Source organism: Parasteatoda tepidariorum, chromosome 4 (assembly GCF_043381705.1).
Source record: "Parasteatoda tepidariorum isolate YZ-2023 chromosome 4, CAS_Ptep_4.0, whole genome shotgun sequence".
Lineage (NCBI taxonomy): Eukaryota > Metazoa > Arthropoda > Arachnida > Araneae > Theridiidae > Parasteatoda > Parasteatoda tepidariorum.
Window position 1 is genome coordinate 9,668,348 of NC_092207.1, and position 14,478 is coordinate 9,682,825.

The 14,478-nt window shown below is 24.9% G+C and overlaps 1 long non-coding RNA gene across 1 annotated transcript in view; it reads left to right on the forward strand.

Annotated features, from left to right (window-relative positions):
* Window positions 1-13,788, forward strand: part of LOC107451847 (uncharacterized) — a 29,719-nt gene extending 15,931 nt beyond the window's left edge. The window contains exon 3 of the long non-coding RNA XR_006225413.2: window positions 13,532-13,788. This is a non-coding gene — a long non-coding RNA (uncharacterized lncRNA). The remainder of the gene's footprint in view (window positions 1-13,531) is intronic.
* The last annotated feature ends 690 nt before the right edge of the window (window positions 13,789-14,478 follow it).

The window sequence follows — 14,478 nt, forward strand, 5'->3', positions numbered from 1 at the left end:
ATCGATTATTTTCGCACGCAAACTTGATATATTTTCACTTTAAACGTATAACTACATAAGACTTAATTAAATAATGGCGTTAAAATTTATAAAATTTATAACATATAAAATTTAGTTTGATATTATTTTAAACAGATCTAAATTTATACTTGAAGTATACTAAGAGATATAATATTAGTTAAGTCCTCTTTGCAGATACGTCATAAATAACAATAATTCTTTTTTCCTGAGTAAAAAGAAAACATTTGTTATATAGAACTGTCAATGACAAAAAAAAGTAATTTAAATTTGATTAGATATTATTTTGATTATCTTCATGGTTTTTAAATTGATACAATCAAGTGTGTCACAGCACTCAGATATGACTTCTCGATCTTTGTGGCAGATTATTATTGCTATAAACTTATAATGGGACAAAGCGTAATGGGGTGCGTAAAATATAAAAAGGGAGCATGCTGAATTACTTCTGATCTAATGATCGGATTTCCTCGTATTTAATCTTAATGGTTCGAGGAACTTAACTTTAAATACACTAATTAATTGGTGAAGATGACATTTTAAGTTACGAAATCACATACGGAAATGTACCTTCTATGTGCTTTTTTAATGGATATAGCTTTTATAAATATAGCTCTTTTTTGGGATTTTTTACTCTCAAAATATAGGGGGCAGTCACAGTCTAGAAAATATGGTGCCAAAGGCTATGCAGAAAAGCTATCGAAAGTTTGAACTCCTTAATATTGATTTCACTCTTTTTTTTTTTCATAACCGTCGTTGAACAGCCGACCCAATTTTTAGGTTTAAGACTACTAATCAATCATGCCTTCGTGGACGACTTTTTTTTTGATGGAACTAACCCGCATTTGCTTTGCATGGAGAGGAAGACCACGAGGACCTCCCATGGTTAGTCTGGTAGCAAAGAGACTCTAACCCATGATCCGTCTACGACTGAGGATATTTCACATCCGCAGTATGGTCGATGCGTGCCGGATGCGAATTCGTATCGACCAGCCATCGGTGGGATTCGAACCCGGTTTACCTCATTGGAAGGCGAATGCTCTATCTCCTGATTCATCACGTCTCAATTTCAATCTTTGTATATTTTGCATAATCTTGAGAACTTGTCAAGCTGCTTAAACAATTTTTGAGCACTATTATAAAATTCGTTATCCCAAGGTTATGTCATGTAAAAATAATTAGTAATAATAGTAATAATAGTAGTAATAATAGTAATAATAGTTAGTAATAATAGTAGTTATTTTAAATAGTAAAACAAATTTGAATTGTATGTTATGTAAATATTTACATCGTTTTAAAAGACGTTGTTTTAAATGAAAAAAAAAGCAAAATTTGAACAATAACGTACGAATAGCTTCTGAATTTTTAAATTTTATAAAAGTTTAATTAGGTTTAAATTTTGATAACTCAGAAATTATGCGATGAATTTCGTTAGCATTTTGACATTTAAAGTTGCATTCTTTAAAATCAATACAAAATTAATATAAAATTTTTATACATTAAAAATCAAAATTATTTTGAATAATTCAGTAAAATAAAAATTATAAATAGTTATTAAAATTATTTTTCAAATTTTTTTGTTACTATATGGATATAAACGAATGCTATTACTACATAAATATTTTTATTACTATATTACTACATAAATATTTCTTAATGCTACATTTTTACTACGTATGTAATTTTCACTAAGGATAATTGAATTATAGAATTGGGAGCAAAAAGTTTATTATTTGTTTGGAAAAATCTCGAGATATAAAGACAAACGAAAAAAATAAAATTATTATTAAGGATTTCATACTTTTAGTTATTCTTCTGCTTAAACTGTTGAGACTATATTTTCTAGATTGCAACTAACTCCCATGTTTTGAGGATCAAACAATCAAAAGCTTTTAAAAAAAATTATGTTTATTCCGAGAAAAGATGTTTTTGTGTCAGATTTAATTACGCAAAATATCTAAATTAATTAAGGCTCTTGAATCACAATTCCTAGAATTCCTAGAATTCTTGAATTCCTAGCATGAGAAAATCTGATCATTAGATTAAAAGTTACTCAAATTTTTTTATTCACTTTTCAAAACTATGAAGTCGTTATACTGACCTTTTACTTTAAACTTCAGATGCATCCTTGAAATATCAATATCTCAAATATAAAAAGAAATACCTATAATATTCTTGATATTGTTTTTCTCTCCTCCGTACCGTAAATTGGAAAAAGATTGGGGAATTCTCAAAAACAATTGACTAGTGCGTTATAGATGAAATACGACGTTTCAAAATTTGAATTTTATGCAAAAAATAAACTTAAAAACTTTTTTGAAACATTTTTTCCAACTTTTAATATTGATAATATAAAATCTAAAATTTACCTAACAAATATTTTAAAATCTAGTGTTTTATTTTATTCTTCAAAATTATTAAGATTAATCATGTTTAAAATGTTGAAGAATNAAGCTCGGAAGAGAAACACTTTTAATATTGATAATATAAAATCTAAATTTTTTTTTATCTACATTAAGCTTCTAACAAGACACCATTTTTGACATTTTTTCTAAATTATTTTATAGTTTATCTTAGTTGTAAAGGTCTGTTTTTTTTTCATTTTTATCTTTCTTAAATGCGCATTAAGGATGTCTACGTAATAAATATTTTAAAATCTAGTGTTTTATTTTATTCTTCAAAATTATTAAGATTAATCATGTTTAAAATGTTGAAGAATTTTTTAAAAGAATTTGAAAAAGAATTTATGTTCAGAATTTCAATTAATGCTTAAACTTTTAAGTCTTTTTTTTTCATTAAAATTTTTTCATGTTTAATAATACAATTTACTGTGTTTCAAATGTTGAAGAATTTTGCATTTATCTCAAATAGAAAGCGAAAAAGACTGTTTCGTTTTTTTTTAATATTGTATTTTAATTAATGCTTAAGTATATTTAATATATAATATTAAATAAATTATTGTATATTTTGTTACATATTTTTTTACATATACAATATATATTTTAATAATGATATTATATTATATTAAATATTTTAATATATTATTGATATAATTAGAAATATTATACAATATTTCAAATATTTTAACTATACAATATGTAAACGAAAAAATAAAGCATTTTTCGTGTTTAATAATACAGTAACTATAATTGAAATTTGAAAGTATTTTGTTTTATCTCAATTAAAATGCGAAATACGTTCTTTTTTCTCCTTTTTTTACGTTTATTGTGTTTCAATTAGTGCTAAGACTTAAAAGGCTTTTTTTTCTCCAATAACATTTTTCATGTTTATTAATACCATTAACTATGATTCAAATGTTGAAGAAATTTGTTTTTATCTCAATTAAAATGTAACATAAATTTTTTTCATTTGTTCTCTTTAATAAACTTCAAGTGATGCAAACATTTTTTTAAAATCTATTCATCTTCGGGAAATTTCGCGAACACTTGTTAATTTTATTGCACAGATTTTTAAAAAAATAATAAAAATGAAATTTTATTGTTGAACTTCTTTTATATTTTTGAAAAAAATATTTTTTAAGGCTCTAATATTGAAATGAAGTCTAATATCAAAAGGAAGACAAGTAAATCATTGCAAATATTTATTCAAAACTAACAAAATATTAAAAATTTTAATTCTTAAAAATTCACTTATTGAATATTTGAGTTTTTGTTGTAGATTTCTTGCATGGAACAATAGTACGAAAAATTTAAAAGAAGGTATGCATTTTTTATAATAATTAAAAAACTTAAATATTTCATTTATCATTTCTTACATTCATTTTCAATCAATTTTGGTAAATTTTCAATATTAGTTTGATGTTTATACCTATAGTGGGGAAAACGTCACCCCCTTAATATTGCTTTTACTTTGAATTAGTGAGACTCTTGTATTCTGACTTAGTGGACATAGGTTTAGGTTTGTTTCTGTAACTTGAACAGCAGATATCCATGTTTACAAATTGATGGCATTCAGTCTATTGCGTATGCTTTTTGCCGATAAGCTGAAGAATAAACATATATTGTTGCAACTCTGTTGTATGATTTGCATAATTTTTAATTATGTTTCATTATTTTAAGTTTTAGTTTCTAGAGTACAAATGTAGATATTTTGTATTACTGTTCTGCTTTCTGTTCTATTGTGTAATTTTTAAACGCAAACGTAGAGGGATGCACCTCGTTCTATTTTTTTCAAATTTGAATTTTAGTACGCAAGGTATAGAAGAGGCGTTGATAGTTGAAATTTTTCTTACAAAATACTTTTTATTTACATAAAATTTGGAATAATTACAATAATTCCATTTAAAAAAAACATGACTCTTGTTTGTCTAGATTTGTAATGATACATTAATTGAAATATTAATTTAAAAATAAATTGCTTTTCATTAAATTAAAAAAAAATAGTTTTCTTTTGAGGAAGCTTCCAATACTTTTTACTGTCTTATTATTTATTCTACTTATTATTTATAATCTAATTGATTCTTTTTATAATTAGCTTAATATTTAGTTTAAAAAAGTCAATTTTACCAAACATATTACTGTTATTGATCTTTTAATGCAATTTCAGTTAGATTTAATGAAAAATTTGTCTTTTAGATAATTAAAATTATATTTAATAAGTAATTTTATTAATTTTAGATTTTCTCTTCTTGTATAAAAGCTCCTTTTATAAACTTTAAATGCGTTTAATTGAAATTTCATTATTATCGATAGTCAAAGGACGCAATTAAGAAAAATTCCAAGTAAAAAGTTCTATTTGTAATATCATTTAATGACATTCCCTTCTTTAACTGCATTTTTTACAAGTAATTATGACAATATTTCTTTTTTATTTTAAAATGCATTCAATTTGAAATTTTTTTTTTAGAAACGTTTACAAGCACTGATACTCGAATACTACATTTGTTTCATATAAATTCAAGCTATTTGTTCTTTAAATCAAAACTGTTTAATCATTAGCTAATTCGGGTATTTTTTTAATTGTCTAGACACAATCGCATCGAATTTAATTCATAATCACATTATACGTAAATCACAAATGTCCATATTACACATAATCAGTGTAACACTCGCTTTTACATTATTATTTGAGTGTTATTTAATAAGAAAAATGAAATTTTATCAAATATTTTACCAGAATCAGTAGTTTAGTGCTGACTTTAAAAATATTTTATGTTTAAACATGTTAAGGAATAGAGTTGGCGTGTTTCTTGGAATTAGAGCGTTAACAGCTGTGTCACATATACTCAGTGTAACTCTCCTTTATTTTATAATCTGTGCAACACTCTTTTTTACATTATTATTTGAGTGTTATTTGGAAAGAAAAATTAAATTATATCAAATATTTTACCAGAATCAATATTTTAGTACAGACTTAAAAAAAATGTTATGTTCGAACATGTTAAGGAATAGAGTTGGCGTATTTTTTTGGAGTTACATGGTTAACAGCTGTGTCACATACACTCAGTTTTCGCTTGTCTAAATCCGGCGTCTACGGTAACTTCGCATTTGTTTAATGTAAATAAAAACAGAAAAGGCATAAAACTCTAAGGAGAGGCCAACGAAATGGGTACAGTAAAAAGTGTGTTTTATTCGTTTCTCGAAGGTAGTATAAAATTGGCGACTAAAAACAAAAAAGTGAAATAAAAAAAAAACAAAGAAAGCTCGGAAGAGAAACAGTATTTTCCAACAAAAGTACGATTCACCAAGTGTGGGGATTCAATAGTTGTTTGTGAAATTGTTTTATGTTTTTGTTCGACTTTATTGCTCCAAGAAGGTTTCTGAAATAGAGTCATCTTCTCGTCGAAAAATCGTAAAATGTTTGGCGCATCTAAGTTAGCCAAATTTAGTTGATAAGTGGATTTGGCATTTTATTTTTATTGTTAAGCTTTAAGGGCCCTTTTTAGTCCCTATTCTAAAAATTTATGAATAGTTGTAAAATCTTGAACTGGCGCTTTGTAAAGTTTTATTTCGACAATTGAAAAGTTTGATATGTTACCAAATTTAAAATGTAGTTTAAAGAAATAAATTTATACATTCGACCATAAATATTAGTAAAAATAAAATCATACATTAAATCCTGAAATCCATAAAACGATCCAATATAAACTAGAAGAATATAAGATTTCACAAAATGTTGTTTCAACGAACTGTAAATGGATTAAAATTCAGTCTAAGATAATTGTTAAAACAGAATGACCCCTTAACGATTGGAAATAGGTGAAATAATACTCTCTCAACTTAGAAGTACTATGCCGTGAATAAAAATCTCGTTAGAGATAATGTTTGAGTTCGTAAATGCTTATTAATCAATTATTAAGCAACTTATTGAGTTTAATTCGTTTTACTTACGTTATTAAAATTATTAAAAATTTCTTTACCGAACCTTCTCTTAAATATGAGAACGAAGAATATATGTATTTAAGATTTTCTGAAAAAATTATCATTGTGATTCTCGACAAAAAGTAAAACTCACGATTTTTTTTATCGATATATTCTTAACAAGATCAAACTAAAAATACTAAGTGAAACATATATATTACATAAAATAAAGACAAATTTTGACCGATAATAAAGTCAGAATTTTATTTTAACGCAACTGTTGAATATAGTTTTTTTCAACATCAGTGCGATTGGTGTGTAAGCTTTAGCAGGAATGATGCTCTAAATCCTTGTATATATTTTACTCCCAAAAACTTACAAATAATAAGAAAACTTTCATAAAGAAATAGGGCAATTGATAAATTATCTTATGTTTAAGAGGATAACTAAATATCTATTTTCAGAAATTCTGTATTCTATTTGTATTTTTAATAAAATTGGCTTTATATTATTAAAAAAATGGGTTTATATCAAGGAATTACTTTAAGATTGTAATTTAAAATCTTAAATTCTTACATTCTTTAAAAAATTGGGTCAACAAACCATGATGTTTGCATTTTAAACCATAATACGAAAAAAATTTAACATTAATAAGATGTCAATTAGAATAAATTTTTCCAGTCAAGTTGAAAAGCTTTAAAATGTACTTTTATCTCTTCATAAAAATAGTATTTAAAATATATATTCTACATTTATTCTTTATAATTATTCTATACTGATTTATATTATTCTACTTATATCTTCACATTACTTTTATTTTATTTTTATTCTTTTTTCTGTCAACAGGTTTTAATTATTAAACTGTAATTAATAAAGTCGTTAAAATGTTACTTTAATTTTTTAAGGATTTTGATAATTTTGTTTATGTTTATGATATTTAAAATTAAGAAAAAATAATTCAAAGAAAAGATGGAATTTCATATTTAAATTTTTTTTTTGATGATAATAACAATATTGCTGAAAGTTAGGATACATTTAGCGGAAAAGAAACTTCTAATAATAAAGAATAATATTTCTTGGTATTTTCAACATTTAAAAGCATAAACTTTTTTTTCGTTGAAAGTTTTTCCACTTTAAAGATTTTTCACAAAATATTTGTGAGAAAATTTTGTAATTTTTAAAATGGTACATTAGCAGAAAAAAAAAACCTAACATAATATATGCTTTAAAAAAAATTCAAAAATCTATACAGTATCCCCTAAGTAGATAATATTGTGAAATATTTTTGCACACAACTGGAAAAAATTAATGCAATAGAAAATATTGTATCGATATTTACTGTAAATTTATTTTTTTATATTCAAAAAATGTCTGCTATATCTCCTATTAATTGGATATTTTGTATTCACTTAATTTTAAGTTGTTTCTAAGTCCCTTATAAGCCTATGAGGGAGATTACGTAAATCTTAGTAGCGCCACCTGGTATAAAAATATTGAACAAAGCTCAATAGCAACGAGTCATAGAATATCGATTGAAGCAGAATTTTAATGACAAATATTTTCTATAAATTATCTATAAATTAAATATCTATAATTAAATTAAATCTGTAAATTAAATATCTATAATAATTATCTATAATTAAATAAATTGTCTAATCTATAAATTATCGAGTACTTGAGAAATACTTGAATTATTTGGGAAATATTGAATAGTACAAATCGTAAGGGAAACTGACATAGTAACATATTTTATGTTACATAAGTAGAGAGGATTTATCATTTCTTAGTTAGATAAAATTATTATTATTATTTCTTTAAAGAATTTCATTTTTCTTCCTACTAGATGCAAAATTTAAGTAAAATGTACGAGCTGTGTTTTATTTAAATATAAATAAATTACCAAATTGCATAAAACATATGTGGCTAATTTTATTAGTTTTTTTTCTTTTTTCGTTTTTCATTTGTTTAAAATATGATCTAAATTTGGTAATAATACAAATAATGATAATAATAATAATGATATTAATAATTATATTATTAATAATAATGTTATAAATAATAATGATATTATTATTATTATTATTATTAATAATAATATAAAGCGAAACTGGTAACAAGATTTTAAAATAAAATTGATTCTGTTCTGTTACTTTCTTAGACTAGTTTTTAAGTAAACTAGTTTTTCATTTAATTATTTTAACCACAAAGCGATTAACCTGTAATGATCAATTGAACGTTATCCGATTTATAATTTAATCTCTCAGGATTCGACTCAGTGACGTATTTATAATTTTGACAGAGTTTGAGCAATTGATAAGTGGCATTAAAAAGTATTTAATAGTCAAAGCAATTGTCTTTTTATGCTCAATTACTTTAACCAAATTACTGATTAACCTTTATCTTTAATGAAATATTGAACTTTAACGGAATTTTGATTTATAATTTAATTCCTTATGATTGGTGATTTCGATTATCTGACGTATTTCTAACTACTTGATTGTAAATTATAAATGTATGTGCGAAATAAAAAAAAAGGTAACATTATTTAACAGTCTAAAAAAGTATTTTCCACATTTAATTACTTAACACAATACCCCATTAATTATTTTGTAATTTAAAGCATAAATTTGTATTTTTTAAGAGAATACTGTTTTTGAACTTAGATGAATGATGAACTTTTGAATGAACTTAGATGAACTTTTGAATAATATTTTTTATAATAAATCGATTCTTTTTCATATCATAACTGTACTTTCTATTTCAATACCCTGATTGCTTTAAATGATTAAAAAATGAAGAGGATTTAATTACGCTACGCATTAAACAAAAACCTTAATCAGTCAATAAGTTCATTTATATAGGCTATTAATAATTATAGCAAATTTGAGAAAATTCTTTTATGTTTTAAAAATTTATATGCGCACATGTTTAAATCAAGCCATGCTTCAAATTCGAAAATCCTGTTAATGTGGTACGAAAAATAATCGTTTCTAAGCTTATAATATGAAATCGCATCTTTTGAACGCAATATTTAAATCTTGTTTTTGTTATGGTAAAAAAAAAATTCGCGTAATTTAAGAAAAAATGTTAATTTCTTTCTTCCCATAACAGATATTTCTTGAAAAGAAACGCCCTTTAAATTTACTTTTTCGAATTCCCATTTTCCAGGAAAAAAATAAAAAAAGGAGGGAAAGTTTAACTGAAATTCTTAATCTCTTTTTAAAACAAATGCTACCAAATATGTACTTTGTGTTAAAATTTAAAGCGATTTTTAAAAGAAAATCAGCTTAAAAGAAGGCGTGATACTATCAATGCTTTCCTCTTTCTCGAATATTCCATCTGCTTTTGAGCGAGAACATATTATTTCGGTTAACCATCTTAGAAATATTTTTAGAGGGGAAGGGGAACAAAAAATAAGAACAAAATGATGCGAACATTTCCTCCCTTTTTTTTTCTAGTGGGTGCTATAAGCCTATTTTTGCGACGCTTTGGAATTCCTTTAGCGGAACTGTTGCCACTTTCGTCATGCAAAATAACTTAAATAAACTGACTTGGCATGTGTATGCGCAACTTGTCCATTGTTAAGGGAAAGTAAAATAGGGTAGGAAATTCAATTTAGAGGTTGACGCATTTTTTGTTTTTGGCTTCGAGGGAAAATATGCGCTGGTATTCCACTTTAAACAGAACTGTTTTCTTTTGTTTTTATTTCGTTCCAGGCTCTTTTGCCCTCTTTTCTACAATTTAGACTCCTGCAGGGGTTTTGCAAATAGAATCATGCTTCGAAGAAAACACGTTTGATGCGTGGACAATGCATTTCTAGGAGGAAGAAAAATTTGCAAAAGAAAAGAAAAATTGGAGAAAAACTTCTCATTTCATATTTTTTTTTTTTAGTATGCATTATTTTTAGAAATCCATCTTTCTCTAAATAAGAAAGTACTTTATTCTCAAGTGGTTTTTACCCCCACTTTTTATTTTCTTTTAACAGTTCTGAAAAAAAATCATGCAAATTAATGGCAATACGATTCCTAAATTATTTCGCTTTTGATAAACGGGATTTGCAGAAGTTTTTAATCTGTTAAAATCCTTAAATTTGAATTGAATTGCATTTGTATCATTTTACTTCAAGAATGCTCAATTGCGAGGTGAAAGCTTAAAATGGATTTGATTTAACGCAAAGCACTTATCAAAAAATCATTTTAAAAGTGAAAAATCGGAATTGTATTTGTTTTCGAGAAATTGTATTCGTTTTCATGAAAACCATTTATTTAATAAAAGCATTTCACATATTAGATTGCAGGAGACATACTCTAAAACGGTAATACTTGAAAAATTCGCGGTACTTACTTTCATTTTGTTCAAAAAATTTTATGCTTTAGAAACTAATGGAAAAAAAATTATATCATAAACTGAAACTACGTTATGGATAATTTTTTACATGATAAGCAGGAGGCTGTAAATTATATCTCCACATTTTTCTTATCAATAGAAATAAAAAAGTATATTCAAGGTGTTCTGTAAAGACCACTCTTAATATGTATTTTTGTAATCCTTATAAAAATAAAAGCAAAATTGTAAATGAATTGGAGTAGCCAATTAATACAAACTAGCTTAAAACAAAAATGCAATCAAAATCTGATAAATTAAAAGAAAGGAGCATGCAATAAATTTCAAAAAGGTTTAATTTGAGGTTAAAGGTATTTCTAACAATTGCGACAATCAATGTGTAGACATTTTGTGTTTTAATTTTGGTTAATAATTCTAAAAATACATTTTAATGGCTGTTTTGATGGAAAATTTTTATAACTTCCAAAGTGCTTTAATTCCTTCCACAAAAGGATTTTTGAAAGTATGATCGTCGTTATTTCAAAAGTTAACAAAAATTTTGATGTTTGTTTTCTAATTTTCTTAATTGTAATAAAATAACTTCAAACTCGTTAGTAAAGGAAGGGTTTATATAATTTTACTGTATATTTTACTGTAAAATTATGTTTATAATTTTACCGCTGTTAGTGCATATATCACTAAAGCAATGCTATAATAAATATTTTATTTTGTTTGATAGATTTTATTTCATAAAAAGTAATATTTTAAAAATAATATATATTTACTTATCCATTAAAAATTTAAAAATTTCTTTCATTTTCCTATTTTTTATAACTAACCTAAATTTTTTGTATATTGGAATTGCATCATTTGGAGTGTTAGACTAGTTGATAAAATTTATGTATCACTTTTTAAATATTATTGTATTTAATTCAACATGATGAGGAAAATTTCTTACAATTTCTGTCAACATAGGGAGTAGCGTTTGTAAAAAGTTCTTAAAGTTGCTTTTTTTATTTTTGTTTTTTAAAAGCCCTTAGGTGCTATTTTCTTTTGGTGCTTTTAAAAAGTGCTTGATTTTCCCTTTTCAAAAGGGAAATTTTCTTTACTACGTCGATTTTCGTCACATATTATGCAAATCATGATTTTAACATTGTTCTGTTCAACGTTTTCACAATTCATTCAACCACAATCCATTTCAGCGTACCGTCGGTCAGTAGCATATGAAAGCTCCAATCATTTTACATGTTTGATGAAATACTTGCGAGTCCGCATGTGCGTCGACTGAGCTGAGTTCAGTGAGATTCTTGCACTCTCATGTGCAACTCTTCTGCATTTTGCACGATATTTTCCATTTCAAGCTTCATTTTCCACCCTCTGAAATCGAACCGAAAAGTATCTCGATCTTTTTAAGGAGGCTAATATAATTAAGAAAAGAGGTCTTTGTCGAAAACTAGTTATTATATCATGATCATGTAAAGTCTGAAAATTATTTTGCATTTTGTTAATGTACATTGTGGTAAGCACCTTTTAAGTACTTTTAAGCAATAGTGCTTAAAAGTACTTAAAAGGTGCTTACTTTTTGTTGAAAGATTTGGCTACACACCCTGATCAATAAAAATGCTTTAACATTTAAATGTTGAGATTTTATTCTGCAAAATAAGGTTTAATTTTAACTCTTAACTTGTATTGCTTTTGCTATTAGAGATAAATAAAAACTTTTAAGGTTTTAAATGATTAACTCATCGTTATATTTTGACTTAATGGCTGTAATTTTGAATTTGCTGTCTATTTTGCGATCTTTGGGTTTAAGTGATTTATCGAAATAGATGAATGATTATGTATAAAGTTACCCATGCAGCAAAAACAACTTTTGATTTTTTTAAAATTCTCGCAAAATTTTTCCTTAAAAGTGCTATTTAATGTATAAAAAATAATTTTTAATCTCTCAGTTAAGCCATTGATAAAAATTTATAAATTTGTTAAAAAAAATAATTTTATTTAGCTAATTCGTTTATTTTATTAATATTATAAATTTTTATATGTCTCATGAATTTATGAAATGAATAAAAATTTTTTTTATGGAAGATCTTTTTAAGAAGTAGTTTGATGAAAATTACAAAGTTTGTGAACATCGAGATAAAAACATTCTCTCAGTTTCTGTATCTGTGATAATATTTGCTGTTTCTAACAGTTTTCTAGTAAAGAAATGTTCAGATAATGTCCAGGGAAGCATTAAGATTGAAACTGTAAATTTAAATTAATATTTAAAAACATGTCTTTGAAAGAATATTCGTAATCAATTATCAAAAATATTCAAAATCAATTACGTTAAATTCATAATTATCAACCAATAGTCTGTTCTAGGAAATGTGAATAAAATTAGTTAAATAATTTACAAAATATTTTATCAATCTTTAGTAAAATCCATTAGTTTTACTTATTTCGGTCTTAAGATGTAGCAAGAAAAATTAAAAGTCATTCCTATGTAAACCTTAGCATTGAGTTATTTTGTAAAATAACTATTTTTTATGAAATTTCTCCAAGATTACGATACTTTAAATTGAGCGTAAAACTGCTGAGAGATTAAACTATATTTTTCTGTATGAAAAATTGGTTCAATATTTTCTGTAACTATATTTTTGCAAGAATTTTGAGATAAACTATCAATAATAACCTTTTTTTTCGTTTTCATATTAACATTAATCTATTAATATGAAATTCGTTTATACTAATGTGGAAAATGGAATTAGTTTGTTTTTGCATTATTGTCCAGGAAGTGTTTTTATTTATCTTTGATACATAAATAATAAGCTTCAATATGAATTTTGTAGTTTGTCTGTTGCTTATTTCGATTCTCTCTTTTCCAGTTGAATTTAAATGTTACTTAACACTCAAGTGAAAGGATTTCAAAGGAATGGAGTGTTTAATTGCTGAAGAAAGATTATATGGGCTGGCTGCATATAAACACCTGGTGTTTAGTTCCTAATGGGGTACGAAGTATCCAATAAACACATATGTTGTACATTATGTATCATAGTAAGTGTATCCATTTCATGTATTTATTTCTTCATTTGTGTTGTATATATTATTGTGTCGATGTAAATAAAGATGTTATTTGATGGTCGGTCTCGTTTCCAGTCTTATTCATGAATTTTATCTCAATATTTCAAAATAGTTACATATTGTACAATTTTTTAAAAAAAATTAGTAAAATTTATTAAATATCCTAAAATCACATTTTCAAAATGTTAAAAAAAAACATTTTTAAGAGCTTAGTTTGAGAAAAAACACCACAAAAGTAGGATATATTTATGTCACGTTGACTATAGAATGATTTTATGTCACGTGCTATTATTATATGGGAATTCGTGAAGTACCTTTCTGAAAACAAAACTAAGAAATAAAATAATATCTTATCGCTATACTGCCCAAATTCTTTTAATTATACTTCAATGCTGGAACAAAAATATATTAATTTTTAAAACAAAACAATGAATTTCATATTATATTAAGTTCAATATAAAAATAATTATCTCTTGCACTAATAGAGAAACTACATGGAAATAGAGGGTTAACATTTTACTTTAAATAAATATTTAAACTTTTTAAAAATATTGTTATTTATTTATTCATTTTTTATAGCATACAGAATGAGATTAAAAATTTAATTTGCAATCCAAAAAAAATCACAATCATTTCAATATGACGAGCTTCATCTGCACATGCATATTATTTTTTTAAAATTACGATTAAAGTCTTTATTTCGATGACTTTTGCATTTTTTGATACTTTTGCCTTTTCAGGGAATTTTTAT